General features: G+C 43.1%; 1 long non-coding RNA gene across 1 annotated transcript; it reads left to right on the top strand.

Moving 5' to 3' along the window:
- The first annotated feature begins 2444 nt into the window (after positions 1-2444).
- Positions 2445-5724, top strand: LOC111825665. Its single transcript, XR_002828850.1, has 3 exons — positions 2445-2568; positions 2984-3086; positions 5483-5724. It is a non-coding gene; the product is annotated as an uncharacterized LOC111825665 (long non-coding RNA).
- The last annotated feature ends 1462 nt before the right edge of the window (positions 5725-7186 follow it).

The raw sequence follows: 7186 nt of genomic DNA, 5'->3' as shown, positions 1-7186 counted from the left end.
GGGAGCTTGATGGGCCATACATGTGCTGTGTTCAATGGAGCACGAACCAATTTGGGGCAGTTCTATAAAAGTCTGGCATTCTGTGATTTGCAATATTAAATCCATAACAGTCCATGTCTTTGTAATCTTACCATTTAGGTAAAAGAAAAGCAGTATTTGACCACGTTCATTTCCCAGGCTGCTGGTATGCTCTCTCTTTTTTAGGATTAATTTTATACCCTTTACGTTTGCTTTTCCTTCATACGCCAAAGAACAATAGCTCTTATACTCTCTTTAGAGCATTCCTGAGACATGAATGGGGTCTGAATTCTCCATTCCTTTCATGAATTACTCCATGTGTGCCAAATATCAATCCATATACTTTTTTCTACAAGTTTTTAGTTTCTTGTGCTGTATGTTAGAGAATCTGGTGTAAGGACTTCCTGGCAGCCTCTCTTTGATTATGATTCCCCATTTGCCAAGGTTTGAATGCCTTCATTCTGAAGGCCCGAGAACCCTGACACAGGAGAGGGGCCATCTGAATTCAACAGTAACGATATAATAACCACGAACCATCCCTAGTGCTTACTGTGCACCAGGACCCTGAGTACTTTGAGCATATGAACTCATTTAACTGTCGTAGCAAGCCCATGCAGTAGGTCCTATTCTAATTACCCCCATTCAAAAGATGAGGAAATAGAAGCATGAGAGGTTAATTAATTTGCAAGGAGCAGGGCCAGGATTCAAATCCAGGCAGTTGGGCTCTAGGACGGGGCTTCCTCCTTTGGGGGCCACTGTGCAACACATTCTCTCCGTGGAGCATCATAAAAACTTAATCACTTGAACCTTCCCAAGAACCTTCTGAAAAGTCCATGTGCACCTCTAAAGATAAGGAAATCATGGCAATGAGAGCTTAAGCAACCTACTTGAGGTCTAATAGCTAAGTTAATGTCAAGGCCAGCATTCTCCCCATCCTTAACCACACTGCCCTGCCTTGTGTTGCAGACCTGTTGATGGCCAAGGGACCCTGGGTGAGTTGTCCACTTTCCTGGGAAGTGGCTTCTGCGTCTGTGAAATAAAGGACTGGCCAGGTGCTCCATCTCTGAGGTTCTAGGAGGCAGCATTTCCAAGTGATGACACTGTGTCCACATGAGGCTCTATGTTACACCCGTGGACCAGTGTAGAACCCTCAATTCACCTCATAGGAAAGGCTCCTAGTCTGTTTGCAAGCTCTCTGTGCATAAAAATAACCTCACTTGACTCAGAAATCCCTTCCATTTGTAGCTGTCTCCTTTTCTGTGCAAACTGCAACCCATTTCCCTCACTACTGCAATGTGCCGCTGAAGAACCAGTGCTCAGCATGCATTCAAACACCCTCTGCATCCTTAGTTATTAGTATTCCCTAACTTCCTTTTGGCAAAATATACCATTCATCATATACACTAGATTCACTTATTTATTCACCCTATACACATTTATTGAGTGTCTATGATGTGCCAGGCACTGTGATAGGCTCTGTGTTTATATTTACATTTCAGTTAAATCAGATTTTGGTGGTTGTATTAGGGTTAGGCTAGTTGCTATAACAGATAAGTCTCCATATTTTAATGGCTTAACAGGTAAAAGTTTATTTCCTATTCAGATAAAGTGTAAAACTGGTTCTAACCCAGGTTCTTTCCCTCCCATGGCTCCACCCTCCCCTGGGGCGTGGGAGTGATTTACACTCAACAGCCTGCTGGGAAATGAGCCAGGCTGGGAAATGAGCCAGAGTAGAGAAGGAACACCTTTTCTCCCAGTCACCTTTGCCCAGAAGTGACACTCACTCTGGGGTGGATGGATAGAGGTGGGGTGCTGAGATATGTCACCCTAGGTCATCAGCCTCTTCCCAAAGGGCAGCCTCTCTCGTAGGTGGCAGCCTCTCTCGTAGGTGGCAGCCAGTGTGGCTAATCTGTGGCAAGTTTACCAGAATGCACCTATGCGGACTGCCGGACCCTCTAGTGGAGTTTTCCCAGGCAGATGTGCCCTATGTCAGTGACACTGACATTACTCAGCATATCTTTGGCAACCCTTTTTTGGAAGTTACTTTTAAAGCAATTCAAGAACAAAAGCTCTTTCTTTGTAAATCTTCGTGACATTATGCATTCTTTGTGGGCTGATTTAATTCTTGCAAATTAGTCATGAGTCATTCAGAGTCAAGTCTGGAGCTTAAAGCGGAGGCTTCATCATGCTGTTTTGGATCAAAGTCAAAATGTATCAATAAAGAGACTGATTCTCCTGTGTGCCCAATGAACTGGCTCTGAAAGCAATTACCTGAGAGGAGGTGAGTATTTGATTAAGGTGACAGGAGCAAGAAAGCTGTTCCAGGTGTCAGAGGATTTATTTGAATATTAAATGTGTAACCTGTTTGAATATTAAATGTGTAACCTGGGACCAATCCTGGGACCAACCCCAGGACCTCTCTGGGCTTTGTTTCCTCATCTGTAAATTGAGGAGAGAGAAAGGGGGTTAGATCACTTCTCACCTTCCTCGAAGCTCTGACATTTGGGATTCTAAACTAAAGCTTTCAAATACAACCTCTCATCCTCATAGGTGAGTTCCCTGCTGTTTGTTTAAATACAGCTTCATTATTACTAAAACTCAGCCTTGTATTTCGGGTTATGTACACGCTGTAAGTTCTAGAATCGGAGAAGCCCAGGCTGGAAGACCATCCGTCAGGGTGCTTGTGGGTCACATATAACACCGAATAGGCCCCAGAACAGTGCCTGGTACTGGAGAGCCCCAGTCAGTACTTGCTGTCGGAACTGGGTTATTTTGATTATTTCTGTCCCCCATCCACTCCCGGGCCTGCTCTGTCCCATCCCTGCCAGTGGATGGGACCCCTTGGCATGTCCCTCAAAAGAGGACTCACTGCTTCCCTCTTTGGGTAGTGCTGTTTTTAATGTTTTATTTTATAAAAAGTAATAAGTAATAATAACAGCTAATAACTCCTATTCTCTATTCCCAGCTCCTCTTTTCAGAGCCTGCTGTAAAAATAAGTCTTCCGTGAGACAGCCCTCACACACCGAATGCCGGGTACAAACGCCCCATGGTCTTTCCAGAATCCATAGGTTTGTATGTTCTCAATTGTTCCTCTTATAAAGATGAGTTCTTGTTCTTTCACAATGCGGACTCCTCCTCAAATAGACACCAGCTTGTCTTTATTTCCCTTTAATGGGGCACCTGGATGAACCGGATGTGTGATTGGGCCTGAGCCAAGCAGAACAGAACTGTCTCAGGGTCTCAACATGGGCTGGGCTGGGCCTTAGAATCACCTGGGAAGCTTTTTAACATCCGGATGCCCAGGCCACACCCCAGACCATTTACATGGGATTCCCCCCCAATTTGATATCAATATATCTTAAACGCAGGGGTCCTCAAGCTACGGCCCGCAGGCCACATGCGGCCCGCCGAAAACATTTGGTTTTTTACTTCAAAATAAGATATGTGCAGTGTGCATAGGAATTTGTTCATAGTTTTTTTTTAAACTATGGTCCGGCCCTCCAACGGTCTGAGGGACAGTGAACTGGCCCCCTGTTTAAAAAGTTTGAGGACCCCTGTTAAAGCTTCTGGGTTATTCCAATGCACAGCCAAGATGGGAGCAGCACTGTTCTAGATGCTCATTCCTATTAATGTGAGCCAATGTTACAATCGATGTCTGCTAGTCTCATTTATCTCAAAGCTGAGTCACATTTAATTTACTGTTAAGAAAAATCACATCTTTTTTTATGAAGCCATCGGTCCCCAATTCTTTATTGTGTACTTGATTTTTTTAATACACCAATACAACTATTTCATACAGATGAAATCTTTTCTGGTTAAATCTGGCCCTTTTGAATAACCCAAAAGGCAGCAAACATTTCTGAAAAGGACCAAATGGTAAATATTTTATACTGAGATCCATACAGTCTCTGGAGCAACTAATCAAGTCTGCCATGGTAGCCCAAAAGCAGCCCTAGACAATGTGCAAACAATTGATGTGGCTGTGCACTACTTAAACTTTATTTATAGAAACAGGCAGTGGGCCAGGTTGGCCTATGCTATGGGCTGTTGTTTGCCAACCCCTGGTATAAGTGATCCATTTTATTTTGGTTCCCAATTCTGTCACATAACACATCAGCTATGCTTTCCACCTTCTGTTGATTTACAAGTCAGATAAGCACCCTTTCTTTACTTCCATCTAAATTATGGATAAAATGAATGAAACTAGTCCAAATCAGAGCTTGTCAAGACGACATTAGGATGGCTATTATTTAAAAATAAATAAATAAATAAATAAATAAATAAATAAATCAAACAAAACAACAGGTGTTGGTGAGGATGTGGAATGGAAGCCTTATGCATTGTTGGTGGGAATGTAAGACTGGTCTACCTGCAGTGAAAAACAGTATAGTAGTTCCTAAAAAAAAAAGTTAAACTTTGAATCTCCATGTGATCTAGCAATTCCAATCTTAGTGTATGCCTAAAGGAATCGAAAGCAGATACGAAGATATTTGTACACCCATGTTCATAGCAGCATTATTCACAACAGCTAAAACATGGAACAACCCAAGTGTCCATTAATGGATAAATGGGTAAGTGAAATGTGGCCTATACCCACAATGGAATATTATTCAGCATTAAAAAGGAAGGAGAGCCCTAGCTGGTTTGGCTCAGTGGATAGAGCATCGGCCTGCGGACCAAAGGGTTTGATTAAGGATCAAGGGCACGTACGTTGGTGGCAGGCTCCTCCCCAGCCCGGGCCCTGGTCAGGGCGCGTGCAGGAGGTAACCAAGTGATGTGTTTCTTTCACCGATATTTCTCTTTGTCTTTCCCTCTCTCTAAAAATCAATGGGAACATATCCTTGGGTAAGGATTTAAAAAAAATGCAAGATTTGGACACATGCTACAGGGATGAACCTTGAAGACATTATGCTAAGTGAAATAAGCCAGACACAAAAGGACAAATACTGGATGGTTCCACTTATATGGGGACCTAGAGTAAGGCAATTTTAAAAAGACAGAAAGTAGGATAGAGGTTACCAGGGCCGGGGGAAGTAGGGAAGGGTGAGTTAGTGGTTAGCATTACAGAGTTTCAGTTTGGGATGATGAAAAAGCTCTGGTGGTGATGGTTGCACAACAATGTAAATATGTTTAATGCACTAAACTGTGCACTTAAAAATAATCAAAATGGTAAATTTTATTATTTATATTTTATGACAAGTTAAAAAAAAAAGAAACAGCCTGAGGGCCAGCCCCTTGAGGACCTCCCTCCAGCTCTCATCAATGCCTGAGTCGGTACACCTTGCATATAAACATTCAGTCTGTAGCATAGAGCAGGCGATAGAAATTTGTGAATAAAAATAAGTGAATGGACCAGATGTCAATCTCTCATCAACATCATTTTCCTCTTATCGATAAGATCATAATAGAGCTCATAAATGCCTTAGTATGTTTACTAATCTATTAGTATAGCTATTAATTACAGCTCAGTCACCTGTTAAGGAATTGACGTGGGCTTTTCATTCTAAAAAAGAACAGCTGGTGAAAGAGGCCCAGAAATCAGGATTTTAAAAAGATTCCCAGGTGATTCTAATGTGCAGCCAAGGTTGAGAACCACTGACCTACAGGCTGCCCAACCCTCCGTGTTGAGAAGTTCCCTTTGGGGTCGGCGATAGCCTCCTGACATGAACAGACACCTGGGAGGGTCTGCCGGGCTCCTTATGACAAATGGAACAAGGTACTCCTCTTCCGTGTTTTTGCTTATCTCTGTGTATATAATGCAAAATATCCACAAGGGAGCCGAGTATCACAATAGCGGGTTCGGATAGTGAAGGGAGCCGGCTCCGTGGAGTGTAGCTCCCTCTAGTGTTGAACGAGGGGAAAGGGCAGACAAACAGGCATTTTTTGATAACACAGTTAAGTTTGTCATGCAATTTCCAACAGCTGTCCGTCGTACCTATTACATTCTAATGGAAACTTTCACGTGTAATATGAAAACATTTAGGACTCCTAAATTAACTGTCTACAAAAAAAAGGAAAGAAAACGTTTTAATTTAGTTCTGATTCCCAAGACAGTGTTCTATGGTGGTAAAAATCCTCTTATGACATAGGATATATTAAGGAGCAAAACCAATTCCCAGTTGTCCCTTAATCCATTATCCTCTCACCATGATCCCACAGAGTTCCATAACACTTCTGGTATTACCACACACTACAGGGGCCTTCCTTTTAAAGTGAAAGTGGATGAGCCCAACAGCAGATCTGCTTTGAAGGCAGAGTTCTCACCACCCAGACCCTTCTCCTCTAAGGTTTGATTTGATTATTTTTCTGTTGAAAGTAAGTTGTTCACTCTTCGTATTTTTGAGGTCACAAACTCTTGAGGAATAATGAAAGCCATAGAACCAACCCCCTTCTATGCCCCTCAAATGCACACACACATACAAACTGCACACACAAGTCCAGGAGAGCCAGTCTCCCTAAAGTCTGGTCAAGGGCCCTGGATTCCAGGTTAAGAATCCAAAATGGCCCTTTGCCAGGTAGCTCAGTTGGTTGGAGTGTCATCCCCATATGCCAGCGTTGTGGGTTCGATCCTTGGTCAGGGTGCATACAAGAGTCAACTAATGAAGGCATAAATAAGTGGAACAACAAAATTGATCTCCTCTCTCTCTTTCTCTCTCTCTCTCTCTCTCTCTCTCTCTCTCTCTCTCTCCTCTTCCTTCTCTCTCTAAAAAAAAAATCAATCAAAAAAATTTTAAAGAATCCAAAAGGGGCTGACATTCCCTTCATCTGGGAGTGTGGAGTCCATTGAGAACAGAGCTCCATCCTTCCCTCAGGTGCCTGCAGCCAATGTGAGCTAGAGTTGTAATAAACGCCACCTGTCAGGGCATTGGCCGTTTTCAGAGTAGCTCACAAGTGTTATCCCGTGATCTCTCACAGCCCTCTGGTGAGATCAGTAAGGGCAGAAGCACTCAGTGCAGGGTGACAGCCACCAAGGGAAATACTAGAGAAATGCAGAGGGAAAATAGGGACTAGGTCATTATCATAACCAAATCTTTATTAAATATCCGACCCTCTTCTCCACACCCATGATGCCATCTGCTGGCAGCCACAGTGAAGAGAAACAAGGGTAGGTGATTGCAATGCCTTGGGAAGGTGACATCTACGGAGGACATGCTCAGTCAGTGGGTAG

The sequence above is a fragment of the Myotis lucifugus genome, unplaced genomic scaffold (assembly GCF_000147115.1).
Source record: "Myotis lucifugus unplaced genomic scaffold, Myoluc2.0 scaffold_36, whole genome shotgun sequence".
Classification (NCBI taxonomy): Eukaryota; Metazoa; Chordata; class Mammalia; order Chiroptera; family Vespertilionidae; genus Myotis; species Myotis lucifugus.
The sequence above is the reverse complement of the archived record's forward strand: the minus strand, read 5'-3'. Positions and strand labels throughout refer to the sequence as shown.